This window comes from Labrus mixtus, chromosome 5, assembly GCF_963584025.1.
Source record: "Labrus mixtus chromosome 5, fLabMix1.1, whole genome shotgun sequence".
In the NCBI taxonomy this organism is placed as follows: domain Eukaryota; kingdom Metazoa; phylum Chordata; class Actinopteri; order Labriformes; family Labridae; genus Labrus; species Labrus mixtus.
The window spans coordinates 521,638-540,987 of record NC_083616.1 but is presented as its reverse complement, the minus strand read 5'-3'; the positions used below and the strand labels follow the sequence as shown (position 1 = coordinate 540,987).

Genomic DNA, 19,350 nt, shown 5'->3' with positions numbered 1-19,350 from the left:
GCTAAGTAATGCTATTTTTTGAAATTAGAGCAGTACTAAACGATTTATCAACTTTCACCTAAAGCGGTAACAGGTGTTTGTTAACCACCCTCAGACATGCTAGTAGTGTTTTGGGGGTCCAGATCAGCTTTTTACGGACTCAGAGCATTATAGGACTCTGCAAACGGCTGACATTGTTGTGGTTAGCCTCTCTCTAGGTTTTGTTACTTTGCATTTGTTTATTGGTGTGAGAAGCTTGAACGGTGCTAAAGTTCGGGTTTATGACCGTGGTTCGAGACGGTCTAATCCGCTTTGTTACAGCCTCTAAGCTTTATAAGACTCTGCTAACTTCCCGGCTAACACAGCTGTTGTTATCCTCTTTCTACTCTCTCATCCACCTCTGTGTAAAACTGCTTTGTTACGTGATGATTTTTTATCGATGTAGTAAGCCAGACCATTGCTAAAGTACTGATAATTGATCTAAACAGCTCGGCCAGTGTTCAGGTGGTGTTGTTTAATCAAAGCACTGACTGCAAAAGAACGGGGTTAACCCATATCTTTATATATATATATATATATATATATACATATATATATATTTATATATAGGCTATTCAATAACACGAGAAACGTAAAGATATGTGCAGCAGGCACTTTGTTTTGAAAGATGTGTGGTCTAAATATTTAGCTATGAACAAGAAGACAGTGCATTTCTGAATCATGTTAGATTGCCATGCTAAATTTGCTATTGTAACAGAAATCATTATTTATTGCATAGGAGTTTAGTTTGATGTCTAGGGTCTGATGTAACCCGTTTTAAGAGCCGCGAACCGAACGTCCACTTCCTTCCGGTTTGTTGTTGATAGCGTCCATAGCTACCCCCATAGCAACAGTAGAAAACGTAACGTCCCAATGTTTCTCTATCGAGACCTGAAAGAATCTTCGTAGAAACGAACAAACTAAAGATCATAAACATAAACCGAACGAAGATTATGAAGATACAATGTACATTTGTCGCCAGAAAGGTTATCAAAACGACACTTAAGCCTCAAACTATCTTAAAATATTGCATTTTCCACCGAAAATAGAAGGGATGTCCGCCATGTTTTTTTTTTCGCCAGGGGAAAACTGGGCAGTCACGTGACCTGAGGTATGCCTATACAAAAGAATAGGCAAAAGGAAACGTAGACATGTCACAATTTTAGAACCATTATTGTGAAACTACTACGTTTTGCGCTGTGGACCAATGTAGGTATTACACATTTTGACATGAGACTGGGTTGGTGGGGACCATAGACTGTAAAAATAATGGACGGGACAAGCTCCCGTTGGAGTGAAGCTTTTATTTTTAGAGCTCCCCCTGCTGATTGGCTGCAGTATAGGTCATAAACCCTGCCTCCTCAATGATAACAGACGGGATGTGGGTCAAACTGTAAAGCTAAAATACTCGTCACATAATTTTTTTCCAAACCTAAACTCTGCTGTGATCATTAGTTATTATCACCCTACATTGTGTTCAAGTGCTCATTTTTCTGTGAAGTTTGTTTTAAATAAGTTATTTAAGATTGAAAAACAGGATTTTACGTCATATTTGATGATGATTGACAGCCGCAGATCTTGCGTAGCTCTCTTTGTGAATAGCAAAGTTACGTAGCGAAGGAACGCCGAGACGCCATTGAATTTTTCCGTCCAGTTTTTTCGTCTTTTTTGAGCTGGCAAAATGAGTTGTTCTGCAGTAAACTGTTCTAACCGACCTGTGGGATCTAAGGGCTCTTTGCAGTTTTTAAGATTTATGTGTCATTGGTTGGTTAAAGTCGTTATCTAGCTAGCTAACACATAAGTAATCTAAGGTTAGCCGAAATGTTGTAAAGCTAGGTTACTTATCCGGCATGATTTATCTTTTTATTTTATTTGAGCAAACCTAATAACTGACATGCTATGTTTCTTGATATTGTTATATCATTTATTGTGATTGAAATTGTATTTAAAACCAAGAATCTTAATAAAAAATCCGCTCATGCGGTTCATTGACTGTACAGTTATTTTACAGCAAAAATAAATACGTCTGGTAAGGTCTCAAAAAAGTATCTAGGGCAAAAACAAAGCCAAATAATTTAAATCTGGCCTGCATCATTACTAATGTGTACATGTTTACAGTCTGAGTGATAAGTGGGCTATACCGAGAGTATAACAGGTTTTACTTTCATCGTGCAGACTGAAATTCATAGTACTATATACGAGGGTAGAATATTTCTCTATGTATCCAGATAAAACTAAAGGTAAGATCTGATTCAATATAATTGTTACTGATTTAAGAGACTAACTGAAACGTGAACGCAAACATCAACAACATGCGGTGGTGTAATGTAATATTAACCGAGCATCATGCTGCTTAAACGTGATAAATATTCTGCATTAGCTTCCACACACTACTAATTCAACAGTCACAAGTTGATCATACTGTAAATTTAATGATGCTCATTGAGAATTTGTACTAAAAATTGACAAAACCTGACAAAACCTGCGGTGATTGTGACGGTGTCTGTATTTAACACCTTTGAAAGGAAGGTGTTAATGCAGGAGACCAGTGTTACACACAACATGCTGCTGTTATTGTAGTTAGGAGGAGACATAGGTACAATAAAAGAAGACATAAAGATCGCGTTTTTCCCCACACATGTTAATATGTTTTAAATGTCATGCATTTATTTTTTATTTCGCTTCAATAATCGTTAACGAAGAGAAACACCATGATTAAACTACAGGCTATTGTTGCCTTTTTATAGCCAAAGAAAACTGAACATCCACAGCCTCTGCATTCAAATATGGCTGACAAAATGATAAATACTTTGCATTGCACACAGTACATCATTTGATAAATAATATGAAGCTCTATTATTATATTTTTGCACAGTTTTCCTTTAGGTGGTGGTGACACAGGCAGACTGGAGCAGTGGGTGGTGAACATGAGACAGAAGGACTGGAGACCTACACCATCATCTCGTCTTTGCAGTGTTTATTTTGAAGAGCATGACTTCAGCATGGACTCAAAGGTTAGAAAATGAATTACATAAACAAGTGACTTGTATTTTCATTGCTGTCAACATCATGTTTGTGGATACATGAATGTGATTTTGGGAAATGATTTATTTCTTACTGTCTGTGGGGAAATTGTTACCTAAAGACCACAGCTGTCCCTACTCTGTTTCCAAGTCATCATTTGAGGACTTCTGTTGCAAAACGCAGGATTTTGGATAGTTGTGACACCAAGGTAAATCCCCCGTCATTTTCAAATAGCAGGTTTTCTGGTGACAATAAAGAGGATTCAATAGTTGACCAATTTTACATCAGCTTGACTTCTGCTGCCGATTACAGCAATGCCATCTTGACTAACAATGTCCCTCTTAGCATTGACATCTGTCAGGCTGACACTGCTGTAACAGTGGATAGAAATATAGAAGATCAGTTATCAAGCAACAACATCAACACAAGCAAAACTTGACATTCAAGAGGATCACTGCTACAACCTGAAGTCTCAGAGAGAAAACAAGTCATCAATCAACTGAAGAAGAAGCTATTGATATCAAGTCAATGTGCATCTTTGCTCGAGTCAGTTGATGAAGTACCAAAACACATTTTGCAGAAGATACAACAGGGGAAAAAGTCAGCTAAGTACTCTGAGGAGCTGAAGCAGTTTACCACCACACTGCACTGTTACTCTCCAAAGGCATATGAGTATGTGCGTGACAACTTTAATAAAGCTTTACCACACAGTCACACCATCCACACAGCTGATCCAGGGTTTACTGTAGCATCTTTTAAAGCACTAAGAGGTCATGTACAGGCAAACAGAGAGAAGGGAAAAGAAACAATCTGTGCTCTCAAATAACAAAGCAGTCTCAAATCTTTTTGAGGATTGTAGGATCTACTTTGCATACAGTACATCCTCTGATAAATAAAGTGAAGTACTTTGATTGCATTTCTGTGGTGTTCCTGTAGGTGACCGTGATGCAGCCAGACTGAAGCAGCACGTTGTGAAGGTGGACGCCATCATCTTGTCTTTGCAGCGCTGATTCTGAAGAGAACGCCTTCACATAGGACTCAAAGGTAAAATTATCTCTCATATGATTGGACCGTGTTATTGTAACCGCTATCAGCATCAAAGTAATTTTAGTAACAATTTATAATCTTTCTTAAAATGTAAGGAAGGGGGCGCTGGTGGCGCAGTGGTTAGTGCGCGCGCCCCATGTATGGAGGCTGTCGTCTCAAGCGGGCGGCCCGGGTCCACATCCCACCTGTGGCCTCCTTCCCGCATGTCGTTCCCCACTCTCTCTCCCTGATTTCCAACTCTATCCACTGTCCTATCTCTCCATTAAAGGCACAAAAAGCCCAAAAATAAATCTTTAAAATGTAAGGAAGACTAGCAGAAGCTTTTAACAGCCTCTATGGTTCTGCAAGAAGTAAATGGTAAATGGACTTGAGCTTATATAGCGCTTTTCTAGTCTTCCGACTACTCATAGCGCTTTTACACCGCATGTCACACCCACCCATTCACACCCTTTCACACACTGATGGTAGTGGTCGCTATGTAGTATCATCCATCAGAAGTAACTAATGCCATTCATACACCGCCACCGAAGCAGCGGGAGCAATTCAGGGTTAAGTGTCTTGCCCAAGGACACATCGGACATGTTGCCCAGCTGGGGATCAAACCCTCAACCTTCCGGCTGAGAGGCGATGACTCTACCAACTGAGCCACAGCCACATGAAGAAGTCTAGTTCATGTTTAAATTGTTCTTCTTTCTGTCTTCAAGGAAATCAATGCCCAAAGGAAACAGCAGTCCAGACTCTGATTCCAGCTCCGGTGAGGTTCTGCACACAAATTGGCTGTCTGATTCGTTTAATGGGTATTTCCACACAACACCAAATCAGTACATTGAATTGACTTTTTTTTTTAGCCAAATACTGAAGCTACTTCTGCATATTTCTAATGAAGCACAAGAATCCAACTGACTGCAGTTTCTGGTCACACTGCTGAAATCATGTCTCACTGTTTAAGTTTCACAGTTGTACTGTGAGTATCTGTAACTTAAGAAATCAACAGGAGACATATGTCGTGATTATATGAAAATATTTAACATTAATTTAATTTATCAGGCTGGCCCATGTGATGACAGTTTAAAATAATCTTCAATAGAAAGTGCCAGGAACGGGGCATTGGTGGTGCAGTGGTTAGTGCACATGCCCCATGTATGGAGGCTGTAGTCCTCAAACTGGACAGCCCAGGTTCAAATCCAGCCTGTGGCTCCCTTCCCACATGTCACTCCCCACTCTCTCTCTCTCTCTCTCCCTGATTTCCAACTCTATCCACTGTCCTATCTCTCCATTAAAGGCAAAAAAGTCCAAAAATAAAAAAAGAATGGCAGGAACACTTTTGTCTTAAAACATAAATTCATAAAGCTGATCATATTCTTGGATTCATCCTGTATTATTATATATTTGTTTTTCCTCTTAAATAGTTCTCCTGTCTTTAATAGGAAAACAGAAACATGATCAGCTACTTATTTATAAAGGCAAACTTTAGAAGCTGAAGTTTAGCAGAACCTGAGGACAGATCTGATTTCAGGTCTGAGGCATAAACATCACAGTAAAATTCATTATACTTTACATTTAACTCCATGATTGTTTTTCTTTATTACAGAAGATGCCCTCAGATTCAGATCCATCAACAACCACTGACAACATGGAGGACTCGTCCCCTGAGCGTTTCCTGTCCTCTCTCCATGGAGTTCTTCTCTTCAGTTAACTCTTGAAAACAGCAGCACAACATGCCAGACTGTTTGACAAGTCTGTGATTGAATAAATGGAAATGGAATCTCATGCATATCTTGTTATGCTTATTGGCTTTAAATGTTTAATATTAAATAAGTTTGAAGGCCATTTATCTCAGACCGGCTGTGACAAGCTGAGCTCGTCTGTTAGCTTTGCTGTTGTCTTACAACTCTGGGAGCTGCCACCTGCAGAAGTTCTCCGATGACAAAGCCATCGTGGGGTGTGTGTCTAAGGGGAGCGAACAGGAGTACAGGCAGGTCATCATGGACTTTGTTGACTGGAGTGAGCTCAACCACCTTCAGCTCAACGCCAGCAAGACAAAGGAGATGGTGATTGACTTCCGCAGAAAGTCACCCCAGACTGCACCGGTGAACATCCAGGGCTTGGCCATCGAGAGGGTGGAGACGTACAAATACCTGGGTGTTCACCTCAACAACAAACTGGACTGGTCACACAACACCGACGTCCTGTACAAGAAGGGCCAATGTCGACTACACCTGCTCATGCGACTGAGGTCCTTTGGAGTGTGCAGGACTCTGCTACGGACTTTTTATGACACTGTGGTGGCGTCTGTACTTTTCTATGCAGTGGTCTGCTGGGGAGGAGGGAGCACAGAGAGAGACAGGAAGAGACTGAACAGACTGGTCAGGAGGGCCAGTTCTGTCTTGGACTGTCCTCTGGACTCTGTAGAGGAGGTGGGTGAGAGGAGGATACTAGTGAAACTGACATCCATCATGGACAACCCCTCTCACCCCCTGCATGACACTGTGGGGGCCCTGAGCAGCTCCTTCAGCAGCAGACTGAGACACCCACCCTGCAAGACAGAGCGCTACCGCAGGTCTTTCATCCCATCTGCAGTCAGACTGTTTAATCAGACTCTTTAACAGCATCACCACCTCATGCTACACACTGTGTGTGTTTTTTTTTCTTTCCTGTGTAGTTACTGTGTAACTTTACATTATTGTATTTTTATTTAACTGAATGTAAATATGTTTGATTTGATTTTAACTTCTATTTTTATTTTTAATAATTATATTCCCGTCCCCTGTTTTCTGGAGCTGCTGTAATGCACAAATTTCCCCCACGGGGGATCAATAAAGTTTATCTTTATCTTTTATCTTTAGCTGTTGTTGGTCAAGAAGAACTTAATGTCAGTTCAAGCCTTTTCAAATGTGAGCTTTAAACTTAACTGCTAAATTATTTTACTGTGACCAACACGTTGTAGTGCTCCAGTTAATCAGAGACAGTCAATTCAGATTTTAAAAAAGTTTATTTAAACATTTTATGAAAAAAAAAAACTTCAATAAACAACCCCTGGCTTCATTAACCATGTGGAAAATAAGTAAGGGAGACCATCAGGTCGAACTGCTGGGACATAGGAGAAAGTATAAAACATAATTTAACAAAGAAATCCCAACAAAAATCAAATAAAGTATAAAGATCCTGGATGATTGTTTGACTGTTAAACTATGATGGAAAAGCAAATCCAACACAACCCTCCAGCATCTGGCCTTTCAAACACAGGGCAACATCATGGAAAGAAAAATAGCACCATTGAATATTGACCAGGATCTCTGTGTTTTATCTGAGGATGACTGTGGTAGCCTTCTCACTGTTCACTGTAACAAAGCACGAGACTCTGTCCACCTTCTCACTGTTCACTGTCACAAAGCTCCAGACTCTGTCCACCTTCTCACTGTTCACTGTCACAAAGCTCCAGACTCTGTCCACCTTCTCACTGTTCACTGTCACAAAGCACGAGACTCTGTCCACCTTCTCACTGTTCACTGTCACAAAGCAGCCCACGTATTTTCAATAATGATCAAAATAGCGGGATTTTTTAAAACACAGTGTGTTTAAATATTGAATACGGTGGTTTGTTGTCCTACTTACACATTTCTTCATAAGACTCGTAGACCGGAAGAACGCTTTCAGCGTAGCTGGGCTGCGTAAGTCATCAGGGCAGTACGCTAAGTGGGCGGGGCGTCTTACCAGGGCTCCTGCCCCCGGACCCTACTGCGCAGACTGGCTCCAAATGACGTCAAATCGCAAGATGGAAGCGCCCCTGAGCGGCGTATTTTGGCTTCAAGAACGTTGAGTGGGAACAGCTACAGTGCACGCCCACTGGTGGGGACTCCACAGTGGCCCTGAAGTGCAAAACACAACAACAAATAAGAAAACACAACCACAAATCAAAAAACACAACCACAAATCAAAAAACACAAACACAAATAAGAAAACACAAACACAAATAAGAAAACACAAACACAAATCAAAAAACACAAACACAAATAAGAAAACACAACTACAAATAAGAAAACACAAATCAAAAAACACAACCACAAATAAGAAAACACAACCACAAATCAAAAAACACAAATCAAAAAACACAACCACAAATAAGAAAACACAAACACAAATCAAAAAACACAACCACAAATAAGAAAACACAACCACAAATCAAAAAACACAAATCAAAAAACACAACCACAAATAAGAAAACACAAACACAAATCAAAAAACACAAACACAAATAAGAAAACACAACCACAAATCAAAAAACACAACCACAAATAAGAAAACACAAACACAAATCAAAAAACACAAACACAAATCAAAAAACACAACGACATTAACTTAAACCGGAAAAGGTAGGTACCTACAGTCGACAAGGATCGTCGCTGATTGGACGAACGCAATGTCCGTCTTTTTAACCGGAAGTAAATGCTTCATACGACAAAAAAGAGATCCTCGTACTTTAACCATCTCGAAATACATCAATACAGGTTTTAAGAAGGAACAAAAGTAAAACTGCTGCAGCGCAGCGACAACGGAGAGAGAAGTGGTGTAAGAGAAAACAGCTGCTCGCGTCAGTGCGTAAAGTCTATTAATTTAATATTTAATCAGAATTAAAATATTGCAGGTCAAAACTGGTGGAATGGTAGGATATTAAACCTATACCATTTATTTTCATTAAGATGCAATCCAGCAGAAGAAAATCGACTTTTAAACAGCTCAAAATGAAATATAAGAACATAATAGGCTCATATAGATTTATAGTTAACTTCATTCAGAGTTCATTTGAATGTGCATTAACTTCATCCTCAACATAAAGCTGTATTCACACACATAGGCTAAATGTCCTCTCACCTTTATCCTGTTTAGTTTATAAATTAACATCTCCCAACGTTAATGTAGCCTAGGCTCTAATTCCCTACAGAGTAATGCAGCCCCTTCATACTGACTTAAAGACATGCCATGTCCGATAAAACAGTTTGTTTTATACGCTGTAGTAGGCTATTGCCACCCTAACATATCATATTAAAACAACCTGGATTTTTATTCAGACAAACGGTGAATCTTCACTAACACGGCGTGATACGGACTGAATGAAAGAATGAGGAAATGAAACAGCGTTTCTGGCTCTGAAAGAGGAGACCTAGAGAAACTCAGGGTTCACTGAAGAAAACCTGCTCCCGACCAGGTTAGGTTCACAGACTCAGTTACCATAGTAACTAACTCAGAGGTAAAGTTACCTCTCCCTGTGAAACAGGCTGGAGTTACCCCTCTTTCTCGGGTTTGAGTGACCTCCTCTTCTGAAACGGAATACCCAGAGTTTCCCTCATTTCAGGGTGAACTGACTCAGAGTTTACACAAAACCTTCTTTCAGAAACGGGCCCCAGATCTGTTAATGTATTTAGATGTTTTCAAACCTTGGAGACGGTTCACACTTCACGGTTCTTGTCCTGATTTTAGCTCCTTGTTTTTTTTATTTGCTGTGTCTTTGTTTTCATGGCTTACTCTCATTTGAAAAAAATACTATGACATTTTATTTACTAACAAATATGATGTATTCTGCATTTTTTTCCAGCAACACATGTTGGTTTTCAATAAATAAAACAAATACCTTTATGAGGGTAAAATACTGGTGTGTACAGATGTTGTGATTTCTTTAGCTTGTGACTTCTGTAGCATTAATGCACAGTATCTGCTGTTAACATGGAAACTGTCTACTAGATGTTCTACATGTAGTGTAAATCGTGATATCAGTTCACAGAATAAAATATTTTGTGCTTACAAGAATTCCAGTTACCAAACCTGAAAATTGAAAGGACCACATTTGATAATTTTGGTAGATCGTCCTTTTATTAACAATTAAAACCCTTTATGCCACTTATATGTCAGTTCACGATTAAGACTCAGTAGTTCCCAAAATATAAGCACTTACAGTCCAATCAGTAATGTATGTAATGTAAAGCCATCTCCTGCTAAAGCAGAAACATTATTTCTCAGCTATAGGTTTACTGTAACATGGAATATGTGGTAAGGGCTTCAGTATAGTCCATATCTATAGTCCAGCTATTTTGTGGCTGCTGTAATCCATTTTGTTCCACAGCCTGTTGTACATAAACCTGAATGTCTGGGTCACCGCATGAATCAATTGTTTGCCTGGCCTCCGGAAACACATTTAGTTCCCTGTCTTCAACAGCAAATCCACAGTCCCTTGAACCAAACCTGCAAATTCAGACAATTATAGAATTATGAAAAGGTTTTTTAACCAGATATTAGAAATGTAGTTTGAAATGGCCATTGTTAATAAGATGTGTTTTCTTGTTGATCTACAGAAATGTGAAAGTAAACAAAGGCAGGACAACTAGCCTATTAATTATATTAAATACTATAATTTACAAAAATATACAATAATCCAAATATAGTTACGAGTGCAGTGCAATTTGTTATTATACAATATTCAGTTTATGATCATTTAACTCTGAGTTGATGTGGATTACCTATGAGGCAACAAATAGAGTTCGTTTGGAATCCCTCCAGGACATGAGGCAAGTCTGGATGGTCGAACCCTGTGCTTGTTCCAGAGGTCCATACATTCATCCAGGTCTTTCTGCAGAACATTACTGAAGCAGAATCTCAATAAGCACTGGTGTTCATGGCAACCGTTGAAGTGTCCAGAGTCTCTTAGGTCTCCAAACAGGTCCATCCAAAACTGAGACCTAGGAATACATTAAATGCAAAGTTTTTTACACACAAGGAGAAATGTTTCATTGATTGAATAATCTAGAGGGCTGAGATGAGGAATGTTATCAGCATTTTAAAGAGTGGTCTGAAAACAATAATTCATAATAGTGAATATTGAATAATTGATCTGATCACTAGGCAATACATAGTTACATACCTTCCTCTTCTGAAAAAGGACCACCAGGACTCGATACGCTGATTCCCTGTTGATGAGCCGTAACTGTGGCTTGATGAGCCTCCATAGTAGTCTGTATGTGCATGGCGGAGGGCACATTGTGTTGCTGCAATTGTCCCATGTTCTGTTCCGAGGTCAGTTCTTAATCTCATTGGGATCACACCAACACTTTTAATATACAATTAATATATTTGTGCACGATGACAGATGGGTTGTTGTTAGTAGTTCCACAAACAAGCCACATTATTCTTCTCAAAAAGCCATCTATACCTTCTAAGAGGGCCGATCCAAAGGGTTTCAGTTTGTCATAGCCATCTGCATGCCATCTGTAGTTCAGACTCATGGAATGATACGTGCGTCTTGTAAACCTCCGGCGTGTTCTCAAAGCCGTCCCATGTGGATTTATTGTTTCAACAAGCTCATTACTACTTCTCATTTCACACATAGTTTGTGTTTTTGTTGAAGAACTTGCCACATAGTCCGATAGCCGAAGAGTTGCCCTGCAGCTCAGTCTGAACCTCGGCGAGAGAATAGTTCCGTCGTCTGTACAAACCTGCTTCTTTTAAACGTGTCTTTAGCGTACGGATACTAATATGAATGTTGTGAAAGGTTGACAGCATACCCAATATCACCTCATATGTATGGCCTGCATCAAAATATTCTCTGAGAGTAGAGAGTCTGATTATGTTTTTTGATTTGTGGTTGTGTTTTTTGATTTGTTGTGTTTTTTGATTTGTGTTTTTTGATTTGTGGTTGTGTTTTCTTATTTGTGGTTGTGTTTTTTGATTTGTGTTTTCTTATTTGTAGTTGTGTTTTCTTATTTGTGTTTGTGTTTTTTGATTTGTGTTTGTGTTTTCTTATTTGTGTTTGTGTTTTCTTATTTGTGTTTGTGTTTTTTGATTTGTGGTTGTGTTTTTTGATTTGTTGTGTTTTTTGATTTGTGTTTGTGTTTTTTGATTTGTGTTTGTGTTTTTGATTTGTGTTTGTGTTTTTTGATTTGTGTTTGTGTTTTTTGATTTGTGTTTGTGTTTTTTGATTTGTGGTTGTGTTTTTTGATTTGTGTTTGTGTTTTTGATTTGTGGTTGTGTTTTTTGATTTGTTGTGTTTTTTGATTTGTGTTTGTGTTTTTTGATTTGTGTTTGTGTTTTTGATTTGTGTTTGTGTTTTTTGATTTGTGTTTGTGTTTTTTGATTTGTGGTTGTGTTTTTTGATTTGTGTTTGTGTTTTTGATTTGTGTTTGTGTTTTTTGATTTGTGGTTGTGTTTTTTGATTTGTGTTTGTGTTTTTTGATTTGTGGTTGTGTTTTTTGATTTGTGTTTGTGTTTTTTGATTTGTGTTTGTGTTTTTGATTTGTGTTTGTGTTTTTTGATTTGTGTTTGTGTTTTTGATTTGTGTTTGTGTTTTTTGATTTGTGTTTGTGTTTTTTGATTTGTGTTTGTGTTTTTTGATTTGTGGTTGTGTTTTTTGATTTGTGTTTGTGTTTTTGATTTGTGTTTGTGTTTTTTGATTTGTGTTTGTGTTTTTTGATTTGTGTTTGTGTTTTTGATTTGTGTTTGTGTTTTTTGATTTGTGTTTGTGTTTTTGATTTGTGTTTGTGTTTTTTGATTTGTGTTTGTGTTTTTGATTTGTGTTTTTTGATTTGTGGTTGTGTTTTCTTATTTGTGGTTGTGTTTTTTGATTTGTGTTTTCTTATTTGTTGTTGTGTTTTTTGATTTGTGGTTGTGTTTTTTGATTTGTGGTTGTGTTTTTTGATTTGTGTTTTTTGATTTGTGGTTGTGTTTTCTTATTTGTGGTTGTGTTTTTTGATTTGTGTTTTCTTATTTGTAGTTGTGTTTTCTTATTTGTGTTTGTGTTTTTTGATTTGTGTTTGTGTTTTCTTATTTGTGTTTGTGTTTTCTTATTTGTGTTTGTGTTTTTTGATTTGTGGTTGTGTTTTTTGATTTGTTGTGTTTTTTGATTTGTGTTTGTGTTTTTTGATTTGTGTTTGTGTTTTTGATTTGTGTTTGTGTTTTTTGATTTGTGGTTGTGTTTTTTGATTTGTGTTTGTGTTTTTGATTTGTGTTTGTGTTTTTTGATTTGTGTTTGTGTTTTTTGATTTGTGTTTGTGTTTTTGATTTGTGGTTGTGTTTTTTGATTTGTTGTGTTTTTTGATTTGTGTTTGTGTTTTTTGATTTGTGTTTGTGTTTTTGATTTGTGTTTGTGTTTTTTGATTTGTGTTTGTGTTTTTTGATTTGTGGTTGTGTTTTTTGATTTGTGTTTGTGTTTTTGATTTGTGTTTGTGTTTTTTGATTTGTGGTTGTGTTTTTTGATTTGTGTTTGTGTTTTTGATTTGTGTTTGTGTTTTTTGATTTGTGGTTGTGTTTTTTGATTTGTGTTTGTGTTTTTGATTTGTGTTTGTGTTTTTTGATTTGTCGTTGTGTTTTTTGATTTGTGTTTGTGTTTGTGTTTTTTGATTTGTGGTTGTGTTTTCTTATTTGTGGTTGTGTTTTTCGATTTGTTGTTGTGTTTTGCACTTCAGGGCCACCGTAGACTCTGAACGTGGGCACTGCAGAGCCTTAGAGAGAGAGTCAGAAGCAAGCAGGTGCATGGTGCGGCAGTACATGAAAACAGACACTTTTTTATAACTTTAGCTATTGTGAACATACTTTAGTAGGTACATAGATTAAATATACAAACCCCAAAAAGGGCATAATATGGGCCCTTTAAGCTAGGCACAGGGTGGCTAAAAAATAAAAACATGTTAAAGAATACACACAGCAACAGATAACAACAGTATAACATGATGCCAATATACTGGCTTCATTAAAACATATAACCATACAACCATTCATACAAACCACCATGGGTTAGACAGCACAGCTAAAACAGTACATAGCAACAGACAAACATGCACTCAGATTAAATACTATCAAATGTGTTCACATTTTTGATTGCTTAAAAGCCAGTCCTTAAGACGGTGGGTGAATGTATGGTGGGAGGTGCGGTTTCTAATCTCCACTGGCAATTGGTTCCATAATTTAGAGGCTCTCACAGAGAAATAGAATTGACCAAAGGACCTGGACCTAAGAGGGACTACACAGTCTCCTCTTAGGACAGACCTTGTGGTTCTGCTGTTGGATTTTTTTCTGCTGTATAAAATTGCAGAGTGGTGGGGGAGCCTTGCCATTGGTAATCTTAAAAATTAGGCATTCGTCAGTGTGTTTTAAAATATTATAATATAAGTTATATTTGTCAAGGATGTAACAGTGGTGGTAAAGCTTGGGTTTTCTGTCCAACACTTTAAGCGCTTGTTTGTGAAGTGATAAGATAGGCCTTAATGTTGTGCTATTCACCTGGGTCCAGCTCATCACACAATATGTTAAGTGGGGAATGATCATAGCTTTCATGTCGAGCTTTGCTACAGGTGTTGTCAAACAGTTCCTTATATATCTAAAGTTGGCTAGATTGTATATGGTTATTTGCATTACCTTGCTCCCTGGTTTTTTAAGGATAGAATAGTGTCAAGGATAATACCTAGATATTTAAAATGTGTAACTGTTTGAATGACCTCACCAGACACATAGACCTTGGGTCTGCTAAAAAAAACATACAGACTGTCTTCTTTACATTGAGATACAACTGTGAGTGAGCAAGCCATTTATGTACATGCACTCAATAAAATGATTAATGGCATATTTTGTTTTTGAGTATTTGCTTCCACTATATTTTATTCAAATAGTCATAATTTTAAAATATATTTATTTAAATTACTTCGAATCAACATGAATCTTTCAATTCTTCACATTATTTAATTAAAGCTGTTAAAACGTATGTATAACTTTTAAATATAGCTAGCTCTTGTAAGAACGAGATTAAGTTAGTTAAAATATATTAGAAAAATTTACATAAACATTCCAGGAACTAGAATTGATTCAAAGCGGACATGACGTCAGAGTTCTTTTCGCCATCTCATCTTGGAGGAGCAAGGAGTGATCGGACTGTCACGAGTAAGTACATCCTCATTCATCTTAATAAATAGGTAAATTGTGAACTATGTACGTTTTATATTGGAAAATTTGGTATCGAAACTCAAATATTATGTATATATATGCATGTATTTATACATTTCTCATGAAATCCATCAATGCAAACTTTTTTGTCAAGTAGACTAGCTAGCTAATAGACGCACGGTTCCAATGTTTGTCCGCTGTATTTTCCGTTAGCACGTATCAACGATCATATATAGCCTAGCTTGTTTTTAAAAATGGACGACTGATTAATTATTGAACATCCGCTTGAAAGCCCCGCAGGCACGTTATCAATTGACTACACATATAAACATTTAGCAAGTTAGGTCCTAGATACGCGCGGAGGGTTATGTAAATGTTTTAAGCCAGCTAGAGGAACGGACGTTGGTGTCTAACGGACTACTCAAGCATTCATGCTGCGCGAGGACACGCAGCTCAGGTGCGTTTAGTGCAGCAGCAGCACAGCCACATAACTCTAGATAGAAAACTATACTATATACTATACTATATAAAGAGTTGTCGGAGGTAAAATATTGCCCTCTCTTTTTCACGATTGTGTATTGTGAGAATACAGACCATTTTTGTTAGTCTGTAGATGTTTATGCTGAGCTATAGTATAAGATTATAATGACTATTCAGTGTTTTCCACACACAGACGATACTTAGGCGGGAAGCTCAAATAAATGTATGGCCACACAAGCATATTTCCGATCTGTTTTTATTTAATTTTTCATTTCTTCATAAAATTTCTGTGTGCGCGAGAGAGTGAAACCTGATTCATGGTCCCTGCGAATGTGAAGTCGTTACTGAATGCGCTCTCTCTTTCTTACTCTCTCTCTCCTCATGGCTCCATTTTCAAAATGTTAATGTCTGTGCTTGTGCATGGATAAATTGAGCAGATTAAAGTTGTGTGTTGCCCAGGTATCTCGTCATTCTGTGGGAAACACTGCTATTCCTATTTTACTTGAGTGAAACCATGCTATTTAAGTTAAATTTTTATGGCATTAAAATCATTAAATAATGAAAAGACTTAAATACTTGCTTTGGGATTTTAAAAGTTAATCAATTGCATGTTATAACATAAATGCATGTAGTCTCTTAAATTGTTTTCTCTTAGACAGATATCTGATTATCAAGCATCCTAATGACCACTGGCATGACAGGGCAACATCTTAGTTCTTGTAAGTATGTTTTTTTACTTGGAACTTTAATAATCAACCTCTTTCTTATTTCTTTGACCTAATGAGAAATAATAGGCTTACTCACTTTTAGGTTAATTAAATGTTAACTATTCCTTTGGAGATAGATAAACTAATGAAGCAATTAATACATAAATGTTTTCAAGTTTCTTTGGGCTATTTAACTAGTATATTATTATTATTTTTATTAAGGAAGTACTGTAAATCCTATTTCTTTAAAAAGTAGTTGGTTTTAGGGTGTTGTAATTTCAATATACAACTTAGAAACCTTCGACATGATCTTACAACTGATGTAATTTTTTTCTTTGTTTTCAAAAAAGCCCCGGAAGGCAGAAGTCAATTTCTGTCCAAGCCACCCAAAAGGTGAAACTACAGACAGCCTGGAAGTGGAAAGGGTTTCTCTGTTGACAGAGGTAAAAAAAAAAAGAATAATGAGGCGTTGATCAATGAAAAGATGCAGCGTACATTTTCATATAGCCGACAAGAAGTTCTGCAGGAGCCAATGGTACCAGAGGTCTTTAAAAGATGGCCAGCTCTGTTTGGAGTTGCTGAGGTAAATGTAGTTCTGTAGAAGCAAATCACTGCTTTCAGTCTTAAACATCTTGCTCAAAGCCATGTAAATGTTCTGTTTTTCAGGTCAACTGGGAGTTCATGCGCATAACAACTGTTCGTCGCGCACGGAGTATGTGTGAGTTGGGGGTAACTCTTTCAAAGTTGAAAGGGTTCCAGTACACTCTGCAGCAGCAGAAAGGTGTTAACTAAAGCCAAGTGTTCAAAGTGTGTTGTTTGCAATATAATTGACAAAAAAAAATCACATTCCAACCTGAGCCTCAACTGTTTTTTTTTTCTATTTACCCCCCTCTTCAGGCATCGCTGAGTAACTTCACTTGAAGATTAAAATATCTTGAAAAAACTATCAGAAGTCCGAAAATAACTTTACTATATTTTTATTGTGCACAAACCATAAATTAAAATATCTTAAAATATATTAAAATTGTCTTTTAAAAGGAAATATGTTTTAATCAGTCATGATTTCTCTGCTCTTTGAATTTCAGACAATTCATTTGTCTATTTTCATACAATGTGTTTTTAGTAAGGAGCCTCAGCATCTATCTCAATGAGGACATGGACACACTCGTCAAAGAGTACATGGTTAGTTTATTTCAACCTGCCGTTTGTTATAAATGTTTTACAGGTTTTTACATGTTTTACATAATTGCATTGATGGATATGTTGAATGTCTCATACATCTTTACTTTTTTTCATCCAGGACAGCGAATGTGCTGAGGCTGAGTGTGGGATTGAACATACAACAATGGGCATTTACGTGACCCGTGTGGAAGGCGCAGACCTACTCGTCATACTTGAAGGCGTGGAAGTAGTGAAAGACCTGCGAAGTGTCACACTTAGATGTGTGATGCTCTTTGGCCTGATTTATGCTCTCAATCTGAGTTATCCTAAGGACCTAAAGTGTACATTCGAAGTATTTCAGAAACTAACTTAACTTCTCAAAGTTATTGCTATATTTTTCATGGAAAATATAGACATTTTCTTGTACATGTGAGCAAATGTGAGCCACCAAGCTATTTTATGTTACTTATGGACAAGTGTCAATGCCAGCGGAAAGACTTCTCACCTGAGCCTTGTGTTGGTGCTCTGCATCGTAATCTGAAAATGTATCCCAGAATTTTTATCCTTCTGAGATACATGTAATGTTTCTTGACTTTTTGTACACTGCATGCTACTAAAGCTGCTCCTTTAAGATGGATAGAAGAGTTGGGATCTTCTCAGTTCCTTTAAATAACAGTTTAAGATCTAGAAGGTAACTGCCTGAATGTTTTTTGTACCTCTATATCTTTAAGCTTTTTGCACACAACATTATTGACCACTGGTTCTGTGTAGGTGTCTAATTTTTTTTTGGATGTCTTCTTGTGGCATTAGTGCAATGCTGTGGTTCTTCTATGTCCTCTGAACTACTGTTCTGAAGGCATAAATAAAATTCTAAGCAAGGAGTTTGTTCAATTTTTGTGTATTCTATGTGGAATGATTGGGTTAAAAACATGTTTTAATACTACAAAGTTTATGAATAAAATTTTATTAAATTTGGCCCATTGTACTAACCTACTTTCTATGCATTTCAAACAAAATTCTATGTATATTAAATAGATGAGCCAGGTTTTTAAGAAATTGAAATTAATTGGTTTTATATATGATAAACAAATAACACAATTAATTGTACATTTAAAATAGATATGTTTTTTGTAAAAATATTACATAAATCTCAAATGTATGTATTTCATTAAGGTTTGACTTAAACATGTGAATCACATGTTTATTACATTGTTTTATGTAAAAACTGTATAATAAAAATGAATGAAAATATATGCAATTAAAATACATAAATCTTACATATCAGACCTAAATATTTTTGTGAGTGTGTGCCATTGTATCACTGAGTTTGGCAGCAGCTTGGGCTTTGGTTTTTGCATGAACATAAATTACTGTATCATCAGCATACATCTGAACCTCACATCCAGTGCAGACTGATGGTAGGTCATTTATATAAAGGCTGAACAGAACAGGGTCCAGAATAGATCCCTGGGGTACATTCCTCAGGGACACAACACTGTGGACAAGTGTCCACAGTGCCAGGTTCTGGTGAGCCTGAGGCCATTGTTCAGCAGGTCCTCTCTCTTGCTTGCATGTCACATGACCTGAATGTAATCGCAGCCTTTGCAGTTAGAAAATTTGGCTTTTTACGTTCACATATACAGCTCCTCCTGGAAATATTTGGAGTTTTTCAGGAGTTTTCTGCAGGTGCGAAAGCCTGACCTCGGCCCTTTGATGCATGTCTACCTCACTCTCTCTCCTCCCCACGTGTCCTCTCTCTCTTCGGCCATCCTGTCATTGAAAGCAAAAAAGCCCCTAAAATCTACAAAAAAAAACTATCTCATTTTACAGCAGAGATTTGCTGTAATATAGGCCATATCATTTCTAATAAATATAACATCAACAACAAATATAATATGACAGACTACTTTTTCCCGGCAGATTTATGGGACAGCAGCATGAGACTTGACAGGATGAGTGTGAACCACAGAAGCTGCCCTCTTCTCATCAGCTG

The 19,350-nt window shown here is 37.2% G+C and overlaps 1 long non-coding RNA gene across 3 annotated transcripts; it reads left to right on the top strand.

Annotated features, from left to right (window-relative positions):
* Positions 1-2,002: 2,002 nt before the first annotated feature.
* On the top strand, positions 2,003-5,859 carry LOC132973667 (uncharacterized). 3 transcript variants are annotated; one of them, XR_009673052.1, is made up of 5 exons: positions 2,003-2,258; positions 2,894-3,250; positions 3,979-4,086; positions 4,794-4,886; positions 5,681-5,859. It is a non-coding gene; the product is annotated as an uncharacterized LOC132973667 (long non-coding RNA). The 3 variants fall into 3 exon arrangements; XR_009673050.1 differs by having other exon boundaries at positions 2,003-3,250; XR_009673051.1 differs by lacking the exon at positions 5,681-5,859 and adding an exon at positions 4,976-5,368 and having other exon boundaries at positions 2,003-3,250.
* Positions 5,860-19,350: the final 13,491 nt, after the last annotated feature.